We start from the raw sequence: 18,622 nt of genomic DNA, 5'->3' as shown, positions 1-18,622 counted from the left end.
GTGTAGGCCGCACAACATGGAGGGGTGCTACCTTCCGCTGTGGACATGTACATCGACACACACATGAGGGATGAGTCTGGAGGAAAAGTGCCGATCAATGCCAAAGTCCTGCAAATCAAGGTAATTGAAATAAACCAAAAAGTTATTTTATCGGAACATTAAAATAAAAAAAACTCGAAATGGCCTATTTTATTTCTTTTCATTGGCTAAGTGTCATAAACTTGCTTATAATCATACAACCAAGTAATAGAAAGCTTAAAAGAGTAATATAAGACTTGCATGATGCATTAGAACTTGAAATAGACGTGGAGGTTTGATTATAGGAACATTAAACACAAAAAATGGCTCGAAATAGCGTATTTTATTCATTTTCATTGGCTAAGTGTCATAAACTTGTTTATAATCATACAACCAAATAAAAGGAAGCATAAATGGATCATATAAGACTTGCATGATGCCTTAGAACTTGAAATATGCGTAGAGGTTTGATTATAGGAACATTAACCACAAAAAATGGCTCGAAATGGCCTATTTTATTCTTTTTCATTGGCTAAGTGTCATAAACTTGCTTATAATCATACAGTCAAGTAATAGAAATCTTAGATGAGTCATATAAGACATGCATTATGCATTAGAACTTGAAATACGTGTAGAAAATGGCTCGAAATGGCCTATTTTATTCTTTTTCATTGGCTAGTTGTCATAAACTTGCTTATAATCATATAACCAAGTAATAGGAAACTTAAATGAGTCTTATAAGACTTGCATGATGCATTCGAACTTGAAATATGCGTAGAGGTTTGATTATAGGAACATTAAACCAAAAAAAAGGCTCGAAATGGCCTATTTTATTCCTTTTCATTGGCTAAGTGTCATAAACTTGCTTACAATCATACAAACAAGTAATAAGAAGCTTAAATGAGTCATATAATACTTGCATGATGCAATAGAACTTGAAATATGCTTAAAGGTTTGATTATAGGAACATTAAACACAAAAATGGCTCGAAATGACCTATTTTATTCCTTTTCATTGGCTAAGTGTTATAAACTTGCTTATAATCATACAACACAAGTAATAGGTAGCTTAAATGAGTCATATAAGACTTGCATGATGCATTAGAACTTGAAATAGGAATAGAGGTTTGATTATAGGAACATTAAACTAAAAAAATGGTTCGAAATCGTCTATTTTATTCCTTTTCATTGGCTAAGTGTCATAAACTTGCTTATAATTATACAACCAAGTAATCGGAAGCTTAAATGAGTCATATAAGACTTGCATGATGCATTAGAACTTGAAATATGCGTAGAGGTTTGATTATAGTTACATTAAACACAAAAAATGGCTCGAAATGGCTTATTTTATTCCTTTTCATTGGCTAAGTGTCATAAACTTGCTTATAATCATACAGTCAAGTAATAGAAAGCTTAAATGAGTAATATAAGACTTGCGTTATGCATTAGAACTTGAAATAGGCGTAGAGGTTTGATTATAGGAACATTAAACACAAAAAATGGCTCGAAATGACCTATTTTATTCCTTTACATTGGCTAATTGTCATAAACTTGCTTATAATCATACAACCAAGTAATAGGAAGCTTAAATGAGTCTTATAAGACTTGCATGATGCATTAGAACTTGAAAAATGCGTAGAGGTTTGATTATAGGAACATTAGACCCAAAAAAAGGTTCGAAATGACCTATTTTATTCCTTTTTATTGGCTAAGTGTCATAAACTTGCTTATAATCATACAAACAAGTAATAAGAAGCTTAAATGAGTCATATAAGACTTGCATGATGCATTAGAACTTGAAATATGTGTAAAAGTTTGATTATAGGAACATTAAACACAAAAATGGCTCGAAATGGCCTATTTTATTCTTTTTCATTTGGCTAAGTGTTATAAACTTGCTTATAATCATACAACCCAAGTTATAGGTAGCTTAAATGAGTAATATAAGACTTGCATGATGCATTAGAACTTGAAATAGGAATAGAGGTTTGATTATAGGAACATTAAACTAAAAAACTGGCTCGAAATGGCCTATTTTATTCATTTTCATTTGGCTAAGTATTATAAACTTGCTTATAATCATACAACCCAAGAAATAGGTAGCTTAAAGGAGTAATATAAGACTTGCATGATGTATTAGAACTTGAAATAGGAATAGAGGTTTGATTATAGGAACATTAAACTAAAAAAATGGCTCGAAATCGTCTATTTTATTCCTTTTCATTGGCTAAGTGTCATAAACTTGCTTATAATCATACAACCAAGTAATATGAAGCATAAATGAGTCATATAAGACGTGCATGATGCATTAGAACTTGAAATAGGCGTAGAGTTTTGATTATAGGAACATTAAACACAAAAAATGGCTCGAAATGACCTATTTTATTCCTTTTCATTGGCTAATTGTCATAAACTTGTTTATAATCATACAACTAAGTAATAGGAAGCTTAAATGAGTCTTATAAGACTTGCATAATGCATTAGAACTTGAAAAATGCGTAGAGGTTTGATTATAGGAACATTAAACCAAAAAAAAAAAGCTCGAAATGACCTATTTTATTCCTTTTGATTGGCTAAGTGTTATAAACATGCTTATGATCATACAACCCAAGTAATAGGTAGCTTAAATGAGTAATATAAGACTTGCATGATGCATTAGAACTTGAAATATGCGTAAAAGTTTGATTATAGGAACATTAAACACAAAAATGGCTCGAAATGGCCTATTTTATTCCTTTTCATTTGGCTAAGTGTTATAAACTTGCTTATAATCATACAACCCAAGTAATAGGTAGCTTAAATGAGTAATATAAGACATGCATGATGTATTAGAACTTGAAATAGGAATAGAGGTTTGATTATAGCAACATTAAACTAAAAAAATTGCTCGAAATCGTCTATTTTATTCCTTTTTATTGGCTAAGTGTCATAAACTTGCTTATAATCATACAACCATGTAATATAAAACTTAAATGAGTCATATAAAAGTTGCATGATGCATTAGAACTTGAAATATGTGTAGAGGTTTGATTATAGGTACATAAAACACAAAAAATGGCTCGAAATGGCCTATTTTATTCCTTTTCATTTGGCTAAGTGTTATAAACTTGCTTATAATCATACAACCCAAGTAATAGGTAGCTTAAATGAGTAATATAAGACTTTCATGATGCATTAGAACTTGAAATAGGAATAGAGGTTTGATTATAGGAACATTAAACTAAAAAAATGGCTCGAAATCGTCTATTTTATTCCTTTACATTGGCTAAGTGTCATAAACTTGCTTATAATCATACAACCAAGTAATAGGAAACTTAAATGAGTCATATAAGACTTGCATGATGCATTAGAACTTGAAATATGCGTAGATTTATAGGAACATTAAACACAAAAAATGGCTCGAAATGGCCTATTTTATTCCTTTTCATTGGCTAAATGTCATTAACTTGCTTATAATCATACAGTCAAGTAATAGAAAGCTTAAATGAGTCATAAAACTTGCATTATGCATTAGAACTTGAAATAGGCGTAGAGGTTTGATTATAGGAACATTAAACTCAAAAAATGGCTCAAAATGACCTATTTTATTCCTTTTCATTGGCTAATCGTCATAAACTTGCTTATAATCATACAACCAAGTAATAGGAAACTTAAATGAGTCTTATAAGACATGCATGATGCATTAGAACTTGAAATATGCGTAGAGTTTGATTATAGGAACATTAAACACAAAAAATGGCTCGAAATGGCCTATTTTATTCCTTTTCATTGGCTAAGTGTCATAAACTTGCTTATAATCATAGAACCAACTAATAGGAAGCTTAAATGAGTAATATAAGACTTGCATGATGCATTAAAATTCGAAATAGGCGTAGAGGTTTGATCATAGGAACATTATACACAAAAAATGGCTCGAAATGGCCTATTTTATTCTTTCATTGGCTAATTCATAAACTTGCTTATAATCTTACACCCAAGTAATAGGAAGATTAAATGAGTAATATAAGACTTGCATGATACATTAGAACTTGAAAGAGGAATAGAGGTTTGCTTATAGGAACATTAAACTAAAAAAATGGCTCGAAATCGCCTATTTTATTCGTTTTCATTGGCTACATGTCATTAATTTGCTTATAATCAGACACCCATGTAATAGGTAGCTTAAATGAGTAATATAAGACTTGCATGATGCATTAGAACTTGAACTATGCGTAGAGGTTCGATCATAGGAATATTAAACCAAAAAAATGGCTCGAAATGGCCTATTTTATTCCTTTTCATTGGCTAAGTGTCATAAACTTGCTTATAATCATGTAGTCAAGTAATAGGAAGCTTAAATGAGTTATCTAAGACTTGCATGACGCATTAGAACTTGAAAGAGGCGTAGAGGATTGATTATAGGAACATTAAACACAAAAAAATGGCCCAAAATGGCATATTTTATTCTTTTTCATTGGTTAAGTGTCATAAACTTGCTTATAATCATACAACCAAGTAATAGGAAACTTAAATGAGTAATATAAGACTTGCATGATGCATTAGAACTTGAAATAGGCATAGAGGATTGATTCTAGGAACATTAAAAACAAAAAAATGGCTCGAAATGACCTATTTTATTTCTTTTCATTGGCTAAGTGTCATAAACTTGCTTATAATCATACAACCAAGTAATAGGAAGCTTAAATGAGTAATATAAGACTTGCATGATGCATTAGAATTTGAAATAGGCGTAGAGGTTTGATCATAGGAACATCAAACACAAAAAATGGCTCGAAATGGCCTATTTTATTCATTTTCATTGGCTAAGTGTCATAAACTTGCTTATAATCTTACACCCAAGTAATAGGAAGATTAAATGAGTAATATAAGACTTGCATGATACATTAGAACTTGAAAAGGAATAGAGGTTTCTTATAGGATACTAAAAAAATGGCTCGAAATCGCCTATTTTTCCTTTTCATTGGCTACGTTATTAATTTGCTTATAACAAACCCATTAATAGGTAGCTTAAATGAGTAATATAAGACTTGCATGATGCATTAGAACTTGAAATGCGAGAGGTTCGATCATAGAACATTAAACCAAAATATGGCTCGAAATGGCCTATTTTATTCCTTTTCATTGGCTAAGTGTCATAAACTTGCTTATAATCATGTAGTCAAGTAATAGGTAGCTTTAATGAGTAATATAAGACTTGCATGATGCATTAGAACTTGAAATATGCGTAAAAGTTTGATTATAGGAACATTAAACACAAAATGGCTCGAAATGGCCTATTTATCCTTTCATTTGCTAAGTGTTATAAACTTGCTTATAATCATAACCCAAGTAATTGGTAGCTTAAATGAGTAATATAAGACTTTCATGATGCATTAGAACTTAAATAGGATAGAGGTTTGATTATAGGAAATTAAACTAAAAAAATGGCTCGAAATGTCTATTTTATTCCTTTACATTGGCTAAGTGTCATAAAGTTGCTTATAATCATACAACCAAGTAATAGGAAACTTCAATGAGTCATATAAGACTTACATGATGCATTAGAACTTGAAATATGCGTAGAGGTTTGATTATAGGAACATTAAACACAAAAAATGGCTCGAAATGGCCTATTTTATTCCTTTTCATTGGCTAAATGTCATTAACTTGCTTATAATCATACATTCAAGTAATAGAAAGCTTAAATGATTCATATAAAACTTGCATTATGCATTAGAACTGAAATAGGCGAGAGGTTTGATTATAGGAACTTAAACACAAAAATGGCTCAAAATGACCTATTTTATTCCTTTTCATTGGCTAATCGTTATAAACTTGCTTATAATCATACAGCCAAGTAATAGGAAGTTTAAATGAGTCTTATAAGACTTGCATGATGCATTAGAACTTGAAATATGCGTAGAGGTTTGATTATAGGAACATTAAACACAAAAAATGGCTCGAAATGGCCTATTTTATTCCTTTTCATTGGCTAAGTGTCATAAACTTGCTTATACTCATACAGTCAAGTAATATAAAGCTTAAATGAGTCATATAAGACTTGCATTATGTATTAGAACTTGAAATAGGCGTAGAGGTTTGATTATAGGAACATTAAACACAAAAAATGGCTCGAAATGACCTATATTATTCCTTTTCATTGGCTAATTGTATAAACTTGCTTATAATCATACATTCAGGTAATAGAAAGCTTAAATGAGTCATATAAGACTTGCATTATGCGTTAGAACTTGAAATAGGCGTAGAGGTTTGATTATAGGAACATTAAACACAAAAAATGGCTCGAAATGACCTATATTATTCCTTTTCATTGGCTAATTGTCATAAACTTGCTTATAATCATACATTCAGGTAATAGAAAGCTTAAATGAGTCATATAAGACTTGCATTATGCGTTAGAACTTGAAATAGGCGTAGAGGTTTGATTATAGGAACATTAAACACAAAAAATTGCCCAAAATGGCGTATTTTATTCTTTTTCATTGGTTAAGTGTCATAAACTTGCTTATAATCATACAACCAAGTAATAGGAAACTTAAATGAGTAATATAAGACTTGCATGATGCATTAGAACTTGAAATAGGCATAGAGGATTGATTGTAGGAACATTAAACACAAACAATGGCTCGAAATGACCTATTTTATCTCTTTTCATTGGCTAAGTGTCATAAACTTGCTTATAATCATACAACCAAGTAATAGGAAGCTTAAATGAGTAATATAAGACTTGCATGATGCATTAGAATTTGAAATAGGCGTAGAGGTTTGATCATAGGAACATAAACACAAAAATGGCTCGAAATGGCCTATTTTATTCATTTTCATTGGCTAAGTGTCATAAACTTGCTTATAATCTTACACCCAAGTAATAGGTAGCTTAAATGAGTAATATAAGACTTGTATGATACATTAGAACTTGAAATAGGAATAGAGGTTTGCTTATAGGAACATTAAAGTAAAAAAATGGCTCGAAATCGCCTATATTTAATTCCTTTTCATTGGCTACATGTCATTAACTTGCTTATAATCATACAGTCAAGTAATAGAAAGCTTAAATGAGTCATATAAAACTTGCATTATGCATTAGAACTTAAAATAGGCGTAGAGGATTGATTATAGGAACATTAAACACAAAAAATGGCTCAAAATTACCTATTTTATTCCTTTTACATTGGCTAATTGCCATAAACTTGCTTATAATCATACAACCAAGTAATAGGAAGCTTAAATGAGTCTTATAAGTCTTGCATGATGCATTAGAACTTGAACTATGCGTAGAGGTTTCATTATAGGAACATTAAACACAAAAAATGGCTTGAAATGGCCTATTTTATTCCTTTTCATTGGCTAAATGTCATTAACTTGCTTATAATAATACAGTCAAGTAATAGAAAGCTTAAATGAGTCATATAAAACTTTCATTATGCATTAGAACTTGAAATAGGCGTAGAGGTTTGATTATAGGAACATTAAACACAAAAAATGGCTCAAAATGACCTATTTTATTCATTTTCATTGGCTAAGTGTCATAAACTTGCTTATAATCTTACACCCAAGTAATAGGTAGCTTAAATGAGTAATATAATACTTGCATGATACATTAGAACTTGAAATAGGAATAGAGGTTTGCTTATAAGAACATTAAACTAAAAAAATGGCTCGAAATCGCCTATATTTTATTCCTTTTCATTGGCTACGTGTCATTAACTTGCTTATAATCATACACCCATGTAATAGGTAGCTTAAATGAGTAATATAAGACTTGCATGATGCATAGAACTTGAACTATGCGTAGAGGTTTGATCTTAGGAACATTAAACCAAAAAAATGGCTCGAAATGGCTTATTTTATTCTTTTTCATTGGCTAAGTGTCATAAACTTGCTTATAATCATATAGTCAAGTAATAAGAAGCTTAAATGAGTTATATAAGACTTGTATGATGCATTAGAACTTGAAAGAGGCGTAGAGGATTGATTATAGGAACATTAAACACAAAAAATGGCTCGAAATGGCCTATTTTATTTTTTTTCATTGGCTTAGTGTCATAAACTTGCTTATAATCATACAACCAAGTAATAGGAAGCTTAAATGAGTAATATAAGACTTGCATGATACATTAGAATTTGAAATAGGCGTAGAGGTTTGATCATAGGAACATTAAACACAAAAAATGGCTCGAAAAGGCCTATTTTATTCATTTTCATTGGCTAAGTGTTATAAACTTGCTTATAATCTTACACCCAAGTAATAGGTAGCTTAAATGAGTAATATAAGACTTGCATGATGCATTAGAACTTGAAATTGGAATAAAGGTTTGCTTAAACTAAAAAAATGGCTCGAAATCGTTTATATTTTGTTCCTTTTCATTGGCTACGTGTCATTAACTTGGTTATAATCATACAGTCAAGTAATAGAAAGCTTAAATGAGTCATATAAAACTTGCATTATGCATTAGAACTTGAAATAGGCGTAGAGGTTTGATTATAAGAACATTAAACACAAAAATGGCTCAAATGACTATTTTATTCCTTTTCACTGGCTAATTGTCATAAACTTGCTTATAATCGTACAACCAAGTAATAGGAAGCTTAAATGAGTCTTATAAGACTTGCATTATGCATTAGAACTTGAACTTTGCGTAGAGGTTTGATTATAGGAACATTAAACACAAAAAATGGCTCGAAATGACATATTTTATTTCTTTTCATTGGCTAAATGTCATTAACTTGCTTATAATCATACAAACAAGTACTAAGAAGCTTAAATGAGTCATATAAGACTTATGACATGATAGAACTTGAAAGATGCGTAAAGGTTTGATTATAGGAACATTAAACACAAAAATAGCTGGAAATGACCTATTTTATTCCTTTTCATTGGCTAAGTGTTATAAACTTGCTTATAATCATACAACCCAAGTAATAGGTAGCTTAAATGAGTCATATAAGACTTGCATGATGCATTAGAACTTGAAATAGAAATAGAGGTTTGATTATAGGAACATTAAACTAAAAAAATGGCTCGAAATCATCTATTTTATTTCTTTTCATTGGCTAAGTGTCATAAACTTGCTTATAATCATACAACCAAGTAATAGGAAGCTTAAATGAGTCATATAAGACTTGCATGATGCATTAGAACATGAAATATGCGTAGAGGTTTGATTATAGGAACATTAAACACAAAAAATGGCTCGAAATGGCCTATTTTATTCCTTTTCATTGGCTAAATGTCATAAACTTGCTTATAATCATACAACCAAATAAAAGGAAGCTTAAATGGATCATATAAGACTTGCATGATGCCTTAGAACTTGAAATATGCGTAGAGGTTTGATTATAGGAATATTAAACAAAAAATGGCTCGAAATGGCCTATTTTATTCTTTTTCATTGGCTAAGTGTCATAAACTTGCTTATAATCATACAGTCAAGTAATATAAATCTTAAATGAGTCATATAAGACTTGCATTATGCATTAGAACTTGAAATAGGCGTAGAAAATGGCTCGAAATGGCCTATTTTATTCCTTTTCATTGGCTAATTGTCATAAACTTGCTTATAATCATATAACCAAGTAATAAGAAGCTTAAATGAGTCTTATAAGACTTGCATGTTGCATTCGAACTTGAAATATGCGTAGAGGTTTGATTATAGGAACATTAAACCAATAAAAAGGCTCGAAATGGCCTATTTTATTCCTTTTCATTGGCTAAGTGTCATAAACTTGCTTACAATCATACAAACAAGTAGTAAGAAGCTTAAATGAGTCATATAAGACTTGCATGATGCATTAGAACTTGAAATATGCTTAAAGGTTTGATTATAGTAACATTAAACACAAAAATGGCTCGAAATGGCCTATTTTATTCCTTTTCATTGACTAAGTGTTATAAACTTGCTATAATCATACAACCCAAGTAATAGGTAGCTTAAATGAGTCATATAAGACTTGCATGATGCATTAGAACTTGAAATAGGAATAGAGGTTTGATTATATGAACATTAAACTAAAAAAATGGTTCGAAATCGTCTATTTTATTCCTTTTCATTGGCTAAGTGGTATAAACTTGCTTATAATCATACAACCAAGTAATAGGAAGCTTAAATGAGTCGTATAAGACTTGCATGATGCATTAGAACTTGAAATATGCGTAGAGGTTTGATTATAGTTACATTAAACACAAAAAATGGCTCGAAATGGCCTATTTTATTCCTTTTCATTAACTAAGTGTCATAAACTTGCTTATAATCATACAGTCAAGTAATAGAAAGCTTTAATGAGTCATATAAAACTTTCATTATGCATTAGAACTTGAAATAGGCGTAGAGGTTTGATTATAGGAACATTAAACACAAAAAATGGCTCGAAATTACCTATTTTATTCCTTTTCATTGGCTAATTGTCATAAACTTGCTTATAATCATACAACCAAGTAATAGGAAGCTTAAATGAGTCTTATAAGACTTGCATGATGTATTAGAACTTGAAATATGCGTAGAGGTTTGATTATAGGAAAATTAAACCCAAAAAAAGGCTCGAAATGGCCTATTTTATTCCTTTTCATTGGCTAAGTGTCATAAACTTGCTTATAATTATACAAAAAGTAATAAGAAGCTTAAATGAGTCATATAAGACTTGCATGATGCATTAGAACTTGAAATATGCGTAAAGGTTTGATTATAGAAACATTAAACACAAAAATGGCTCGAAATGACCTATTTTATTCCTTTTCATTGGCTAAGTGTTATAAACTTGCTTATATACAAGTAATAGGTAGCTTAAATGAGTCATATCAGACTTGCATGATGCATTAGAACTTGAAATAGAAATAGAGGTTTGATTATAGGAACATTAAACTAAAAAAATGGCTCGAAATCGTCTATTTTATTCCTTTTCATTGGCTAAGTGTCATAAACTTGCTTATAATCATACAACCAAGTAATAGGAAGCTTAAATGAGTAATATAAGACTTGCATGATGCATAGAAGTTGAAATAGGCGTAGAGGTTTGATCATAGGAACATCAAACACAAAAAATGGCTCGAAATGGCCTATTTTATTCATTTTCATTGGCTAAGTGTCATTAACTTGCTTATAATCATACAGTCAAGTAATAGAAAGCTTAAATGAGTCATATAAAACTTGCATTATGCATTAGAACTTGAAATAGGCGTAGAGGTTTGATTATAGGAACATTAAACACAAAAAATGGCTCGAAATGGCCTATTTTATTCCTTTTCATTGGCTAAGTGTCATAAACTTGCTTATAATCTTACACCCAAGTAATAGGTAGCTTAAATGAGTAATATAAGACTTGCATGATACATTAGAACTTGAAATAGGAATAGAGGTTTGCTTATAGGAACATTAAACTAAAAAAATGGTTCGAAATCGCCTATATTTTATTCTTTTTCATTGGCTACGTGTCATTAACTTCCTTATAATCATTCACCCATGTAATAGGTAGCTTAAATGAGTAATATAAGACTTGCATGATGCATTAGAACTTAAACTATGCATAGAGGTTTGATCATAGGAACATTAAACCAAAAAAATTGCTCGAAATGGTCTGTTTTATTCTTTTTCATTGGCTCAGTGTCATAAAATTGCTTATTATCATATAGTCGAGTAATAGGAAACTTAAATGAGTTATATAAGACTTGCAGGATGCATTAGAACTTGAAAGAGGCGTAGAGGATTGATGATAGGAACATTAAACAGAAAAAATGGCCCAAAATGGCGTATTTTATTCTTTTTCATTGGCTAAGTGTCATAAACTTGCTTATAATCATACAAACAAGTAATAAAAAGCTTAAATGAGTCATATAAGACTTGCATGATGAATTAGAACTTGAAATAGGAATAGAGGTTTGCTTAAACTAAAAAAATGGCTCGAAATCGCCTATATTTTATTCCTTTTCATTGGCTACGTGTCATATAAAACTTGCATTATGCATTAGAACATGAAATAGGCGTAGAGGTTTGATTATAGGAACATTAAACACAAAAAATGGCTCAAAATGACCTATTTTATTCCTTTTCATTGGCTAATTGTCATAATCTGGCTTATAATCATACAACCAAGTAATAGGAATCTTAAATGAGTCATATAAGACTTGCATGATGCATTAGAACTTGAACTATGCGTAGAGGTTTGATTATAAGAACATTAAACACAAAAAATGGCTCGAAATAGCCTATTTTATTCCTTTTCATTGGCTAAATGTCATTAACTTGCTTATAATCATACAGTCAAGTAATAGAAAGCTTAAATGAGTCATATAAAACTTGCATTATGCATTAGAACTTGAAATAGGCGTAGAGGTTTGATTATAGAAACATTAAACACAAAAAATGGCTCGAAATGACCTATTTTATTCCTTTTCATTGGCTAATTGTCATAAACTTGCTTATAATCATACAGTCAAGTAATAGAAAGCTTAAATGAGTCATATAAGACTTGCATTATGCATTAGAACTTGAAATAGGCGTAGAGGTTTGATTATAGGAACATTAAACACAAAAAATGGCCCAAAATGGCGTATTTTATTCTTTTTCATTGGTTAAGTGTCATAAACTTGCTTATAATCATACAACCAAGTAATAGGAAACTTAAATGAGTAATATAAGACTTGCATGATGCATTAGAACTTGAAATACGCATAGAGATGTTGATTATAGGAACATTAAACACAAAAAATGGCTCGAAATGACCTATTTTATTTCTTTTCATTGGCTAAGTGTCATAAACTTACTTATAATCATACAACCAAGTAATAGGAAGCTTAAATGAGTAACATAAGACTTGCATGATGCATTAGAATTTGAAATAGGCGTAGAGGTTTGATCATAGGAACATCAAACACAAAAAATGGCTCGAAATGGCCTATTTTATTCTTTTCATTGGCTAAGTGTCATTAACTTGCTTATAATCATACAATCAAGTAATAGAAGCTTAAATGAGTCATATAAAACTTGCATTATGCATTAGAACTTGAAATAGGCGTAGAGGTTTGATTATAGGAACATTAAACACAAAAAATGGCTCGAAATGGCCTATTTTATTCCTTTTCATTGGCTAAGTGTCATAAACTTGCTTATAATCATAGAACCAACTAATAGAAAGCTTAAATGAGTAATATAAGACTTGCATGATGCATTAGAATTCGAAATAGGCGTAGAGATTTGATCATAGGAACATTAAACACAAAAAATGGCTCGAAATGGCCTATTTTATTCATTTTCATTGGCTAAGTGTCATAAACTTGCTTATAATGTTACACCCAAGTAATAGTAAGCTTAAATGAGTATATAAGACTTGCATGATCATTAGAACTTGAAATAGGTAGAGGTTTTTTATAGGAACATTAAACAAAAAAATGGTTCGAAATGCCTATATTTATTCCTTTTCATTGGCTAAGTGTCATTAATTGCTTATAATCATACACCCAATGTAATAGGTAGCTTAAAGAGTAATATAAGACTTGCATGATGCATTAGAACTTGAAATGCGTAGAGGTTTATTCATAGGAACATTAAACCAAAAAAATGGCTCGAAATCGCTATGTTTTATTCTTTTTCATTGGCTAGTGTCATAAACTTGCTTATAATCATATAGCAAGTAATAGGAAGCTTAAATGAGTTAATAAGACTTGCATGATGCATTAGAACTTGAAAGAGGCGTAGAGGATTGATTATAGGAACATTAAACAGAAAAAATGGCCCAAATGGCGTATTTTATTCTTTTTAATTGGCTAAGTGTCATAAACATGCTTCTAATCTTACACCCAAGTAATAGGTAGCTTAAATGAGTAATATAAGACTTGCATGATACATTAGAACTTGAAATAGGAATAGAGGTTTGCTTATAGGAACATTAAACTAAAAAAATGGTTCGAAATCGTCGCCTATATTTTATTCCTTTTCATTGGCTACGTGTCATTAACTTGCTTATAATCATACACCCATGTAATAGGTAGCTTAAATGAGTAATATAAGACTTGCATGATGCATTAGAACTTGAACTATGCGTAGAGGTTTGATCATAGGAACATTAAACCAAAAAAATGGCTCGAAATGGCCTATTTTATTCTTTTTCATTGGCTCAGTGTCATAAACTTGCTTATAATCATATAGTCAAGTAATAGGAAGCTTAAATGAGTTATATAAGACTTGCATGATGCATTAGAACTTGAAAGAGGCGTAGAGGATTGATTATAGGAACATTAAACAGAAAATTGGCGCAAAATGGCGTATATTATTCTTTTTCATTCGCTAAGTGTCATAAACTTGCTTATAATCTTACACCCAAGTAATAGGTAGCTTAAATGAGTAATATAAGATTTGCATGATACATTAGAACTTGAAATAGGAATAGAGGTTTGCTTAAACCTATTTTATTCCATTTCATTGGCTAATTGTCATAAACTTGCTTATAATCATACAACCAAGTAATAGGAAGCTTAAATGAGTTTTATAAGACTTGCATGATACATTAGAACTTGAACTATGCGTAGAGGTTTGATTATAGGAACATTAAACACAAAAAATGGCTCGAAATGGCCTATTTTATTCCTTTTCATTGGCTAAATGTCATTAACTTGCTTATAATCATACATTCAAGTAATAGAAAGCTTAAATGAGTCATATTAAACTTGCATTATGCATTGAAACATGAAATAGGCGTAGAGGTTTGATTATAGGAACATTAAACACAAAAAATGGCTCAAAATGACCTATTTTATTCATTTTCATTGGCTAAGTGTCATAAACTTGCTTATAATCTTACACCCATGTAATAGGTAGCTTAAATGAGTAATATAAGACTTGCATGATATATTAGAACTTGAAATAGGAATAGAGGTTTGCTTATAGGAACATTAAACTAAAAAAATGGCTCGAAATTGTCTATATTTTATTCCTTTTCATTGGCTACGTGTCATTAACTTGCTTATAATCATACACCCATGTAATAGGTAGCTTAAATGAGTAATATAATACTTGCATGATGCATTAGAACTTGAACTATGCGTAGAGGTTTGATCATAGGAAAATTAAACCAAAAAAATGGCTCGAAATGGCCTATTTTATTCTTTTTCATTGGCTAAGTGTCATAAACTTGCTTATAATCATATAGTCAAGTAATAGGAAGCTTAAATGAGTTATATAAGACTTGCATGATGCATTAGAACTTGAAAGAGGCGTAGAGGATTGATTATAGGAACATTAAACACAAAAAATGGCTCGAAATTGCCTATTTTATTAATTTTAATTGGCTAAGTGTCATAAACTTGCTTATAATCTTACACCCAAGTAATAGGTAGCTTAAATGAGTAATATAAGACTTGCATGATGCATTAGAACTTGAAATAGGCGTAGAGGTTTGATTATGGGAACATTAAACACAAAAAATGGCTCGAAGTGGCCTATTTTATTCCTTTTCATTGGCTAAGTGTCATAAACTTGCTTATAATCTTACACCTATGTAATAGGTAGCTTAAATGAGTAATATAAGACTTGCATGATGCAGTAGAATTTGAACTATGCGTAGAGGTTTGATTATAGGAACATTAAAACAAAAAAATGGCTCGAAATGGCTTATTTTATTCCTTTTCATTGGCTAAGTGTCATAAACTTGCTTATAATCATACACCCAAGTAATAGGTAACTTAAATGAGTAATATAAGACTTGCATGACGCATTAGAACTGGAAATAGACGTAGAGGTTTGATTATAGAAACATTAAACACCAAAAATGGCTCGAAATGACCTATTTTATTCCTTTTCATTGGCGAATTGTCATAAACTTGCTTATAATCATACAAAAAGTAATAGGATGCTTAAATGAGTAATATAAGACTTGCATGATGCATTAAACTTGAAATAGGCGTAGAAGTTTGATTATAGGAACATTAAACATAAAAAATGGCTCGAAATGACCTTTTTTATTCCTTTTTATTGGCTAAGTGTCATAAACTTGCTTATAATCATACAACCAAGTAATATGAAGCTTAAATGAGTATTATAAGACTTGCATGATGCGTTAGAACTTGAAGTAGGCGTAGAGGTTCGATTATAGGAACATTAAACCAAAATAAATGGCTCGAAATGACTAATTTATTCCTTTTCATTGGCTAAGTGTCATAAACTTGCTTAGAATGACTAATTAAGTATTTGAAGACTCGCATGATGCATTAGAACTTGAAATATACGTAGAGGTTTGATTATATGAACATTAAACCGTTAAAAATGGCTCGAAATGACTTACTTTTACTCAATTTCATTGGCTAAATCCATGCTTGCAGGAAAGTTATGATAAGACTCTTGCTGAATGTCAAGAAAGAGGGGAAAACAAGACCCCGAACCAGGTTTTCTTTGAGACTGTCGGCGGTAGAAAGAAAGGGTAGGTTCCTGGTTTGGGGACGAGTGCAGACCTTTACTTTGAGAGGTGTTCGAGGGGGGGAGGTAGTTCGTCCTCCAGTTGCGCTCCTTCCATGGTTTCTGAGTTGTCCGCGAGGTTCGAGGAAGAGAGACTCGAGTTGCAAAGAGAACGTGAGCGGATACAGAAAGAGAGAGAGGAGGAACGACTTGCCATACAAAGGGAACGAGAGGAGCGCCTTGCAAGGCAAAGGGAGAGAAGAGGAATGCCTCGCCAGGCAAATGGAGAGAGAGGAGGAGCGCAGAGTGCATGAGGAGTACTTGGCACAGATGAGGAAGACTATGGAGACCTACAACCAGATGATGAGCCAGTGTGGTGGTTCTTTCCCCTTTACCGGGCCTCGAGACCCCCCCCACCGGCGGTGGAGATGCGTTTGCGACGTAGGCTCCTATTCTTCTTTACAATATCTATTTTTTATATTTTTTGGGACGTGAGAACATATCATGTAGTTAAGACTGTTAACTTATGTTTGTGCATGTATGAATTTTTAATTAATTCAAACAGGTCATCAGTGCAGATTTCGACGCAATAGCGACGTAGTTGAGTATACTTTGGTGAAAGGTGAAACAGGTTAAATAATATTCAAATACTATAACAGGTTCAAAAATATTCACATACTACAATAGGTGAAAAATATTTTATAAAAAAAACAAATTTAGCGTCCGCTTTTACAATATTAGCGTCCGCTGTAAGAACAAAAGGAAAAAACTTTAATTTAAAATAATTCATTGTTAGCATCTACATCACAGGAATTAGTGTCTGACCTAGCAGACGCTAATTAGCGTCCGCTTGTGTCAGACACTAATTAGCGTTTGAATTAACGGTCGCTAATTAGTGTCAGACAGAAGCGACGCTAATTAGCGTCTGAACAGCGGACGTTAAATTGTGTCTGCAGCATTTCAGACGCTAATTAGCGTCTACAATCTAGCAAATAGTAAAATGTAAATAACGGACGTTAAATTGAGTCTGTCCAATAGCGGACGCTATTTTAGACACTATTAAATTAGTGTCCGTTTAGCAGACGCTAATGTGTGGATTAGCGACGAGGGGTTTTACGTCAGCCATTTAGCGTCCGTTGGCGGAAGCTAATCAGTTTAGCGTTTGATGATACCACGTTTTTAGCGTCTGATTTTGGCGTACGTTAAAGAGTGAAATTCTTGTTGTGTCTGGAACTTCTTTGTTTTTTAGTGAGTTCGAACGAAGCACCCGCTCGTATTTTGGCTGGGACATTATTTGCAACCCTGATTTGGTGGTGGTGGTGTTGATATTATTGTGAGGTAGTGGTGTTGTTTGGTAAGGTGAAGGTGGCTGATTTGGTGTTGTGGGTTAGGGTCTTAGGGAATGGGATGGCGGATTTGGTGTGGTGTAGGTTAAGAGTTGTGTAGTGAAGTTTATGGAGCACAATGGCTTAGCTTGGCTTGTGGTGTGGTGTAGGTTAAGTTGTGCATAATAACTCTACATCAAACCACACATTAACTCTAACTTTGAAACTCGAACATGATGGCTCTAAAACGCTTACCTACATGGAAAAATCAAACACAAGGGGGAGAAACGAGACATAAATCAAAAAAAATATATATAAAAAGAAATAACAAAAACAAGAGTAACTGAAAGGTAAAAAGATAGAAATTAATTACAAAAACTAAATTAATCCATCTTAAATTAATAAAACAGAGAAAATAAATAAATTATGAGATTAAGAGCTAAAAACTAATAAATAACTTTAGTTTTTCAATTAAATTATACAATATAAAAAGAAGAATAAAGCCAAAAAAATAGAAATAAATGAAAAAAAAAAACTATGAAAATAATATAAAAACTACTCTTAGAAATGACATAATTGTCACTTATCATGTAGTAATCATTTTTTGTAATTGAAGTTGTGATTTTTTTTTTTTATGGATAAAAATTATAAACTAAGAAGGTCAATCGTTAATATTGAGGTGACTAGGTGAGTGAGTTGGAAGAAAGGAGAAGATGAACTAATTGTCTAATAAGAGAGAGAGTGGTATATATATTTAATGAAAGCAACATGTTAGTAAGTGGATTTCAACTAGTGGTGTCAGAAATAGATCTGACTGCTGGGTCAACCTGATTCTGACCTGACTTGAACCTGGTTCGTCGACCTGTGAGGGTCAGTCTTCAGACCTGATCGAAACCTGACC

At 31.5% G+C, this 18,622-nt stretch overlaps 1 long non-coding RNA gene across 1 annotated transcript; it reads left to right on the top strand.

The window, feature by feature from the left end:
* The first annotated feature begins 11 nt into the window (after positions 1-11).
* LOC130591949 (uncharacterized) lies at positions 12-16,958 on the top strand. The gene is made up of 2 exons (XR_008969934.1): positions 12-120; positions 16,324-16,958. It is a non-coding gene; the product is annotated as an uncharacterized LOC130591949 (long non-coding RNA).
* Positions 16,959-18,622: the final 1,664 nt, after the last annotated feature.

Source organism: Beta vulgaris, chromosome 6 (assembly GCF_026745355.1).
Source record: "Beta vulgaris subsp. vulgaris cultivar EL10 chromosome 6, EL10.2, whole genome shotgun sequence".
NCBI lineage: Eukaryota > Viridiplantae > Streptophyta > Magnoliopsida > Caryophyllales > Amaranthaceae > Beta > Beta vulgaris.
Note: the sequence above shows the minus strand (reverse complement) of the source record. Positions and strands in the feature narration are given on the sequence as shown.